This window comes from Eurosta solidaginis, chromosome 2 (assembly GCF_040869045.1).
Source record: "Eurosta solidaginis isolate ZX-2024a chromosome 2, ASM4086904v1, whole genome shotgun sequence".
Lineage (NCBI taxonomy): Eukaryota > Metazoa > Arthropoda > Insecta > Diptera > Tephritidae > Eurosta > Eurosta solidaginis.
The window spans coordinates 90,933,335-90,934,637 of record NC_090320.1 but is presented as its reverse complement, the minus strand read 5'-3'; the positions used below and the strand labels follow the sequence as shown (position 1 = coordinate 90,934,637).

Sequence of the window (1,303 nt, the reverse complement as noted above, 5' to 3'; positions counted from 1 at the left end):
ATTTTAGATATAGAGAGGAGAGAGAGGACGCGCCTAACACTCGAAGGGTTACGCATACAACAAAAAATAGAGAAGACGGTAAACTTCAAATAAGACGTAAATAATATAAACGGCGCATACACAACTGTCATCAAATGCAATGGACGAGGCAATTGACGCAGTCGAAAATTTTAATTGTGCTAGTTTGTATATGTATGTATGTTGTTGAATGGACGTTTTTGTTAATAAATGTTACATGTAAAAAGCAAACATTTTATGTTAAAGGTAAACGTTTTATGTTAAATGTTACGTCTAAAGACAAAATTGCAGTTCGAATGTTATTGTATTATGTTAAATTTAAGTGAACTGTTGGAAAATATGTTATTGCTTGATGTTAGTTATTAATAACTTTTTAATGTTTGTTTTTCCGTTTTATGTGTTATTAGAATAAACCAGACTCCCTGATGAAGATCTTATAAAAACCCGTTTAATTAAGGATTCTGCTTCATCCTTTGACATGGTTTTAACTCTAATTGGTGGTGGAAACTGTTTTTGGTATTTTCGCTGCCAGAATTGCACTAAAGTTCACCATGACATCGTGCTGATTCGCGCGTCAGGAGGACTATAACTTGTTCCAAACCCTCACGGAGTACTTCATTTTCTGACTCAACCTTACTTATGTAATCCCACAGCTCTTTGGAAAGCCAATTTTGGATCGGTGGCAATCAATTCAGCTGCATTCCTCATTGTTTTTTTAAAGCTCGTGCTTCATACAAGGTTCATTGTGTTAAACGACGTTTACGCTTGCGTGGGAATCATTGACCGAGATGAATCGCTTTAGTGGTGCCTGTCTCGTTAATATTTGCGACAAAATTATTATCATCATCGTTTTGTTCATCAACTTGATCTTGAATACGTGGAATTGCTATCAAATATTTATCAACGAATTTATCGCCAACGGTAAATGCTTCATCCAAACGTTGTACCGGATAGGCAGTCAATTGACTCTCTAATACGGTATTGCTGATATATTTCAGCACCGGTCGCACCAAATAATCCGACATATATTCTTTTGTATTTGAATACACCATTTCAGGTGGTAGATAAACAAATGGTATGCGCTATTCCAGTAAATCCAAACTTGTACCCTTAACGCCATCTAATTGCTTTAGAGGAGCTTCAAATGTTTACCGGCTGCACAGATTCATAAGCAGAAGTCTGGTTTCATGCTTCACCTCCAACAAAACCTATAAATAAATTTATAAGAACATATTAAAATAATATCTATCGATATTATTTAAAATATAAAACATCTTACCATCAT

The 1,303-nt window shown here is 34.9% G+C and overlaps 1 pseudogene; it reads right to left on the bottom strand.

Annotated features, from left to right (window-relative positions):
- Positions 1-508: 508 nt before the first annotated feature.
- LOC137241571 (lipid storage droplets surface-binding protein 1-like) lies at positions 509-1,303 on the bottom strand (annotated as a pseudogene).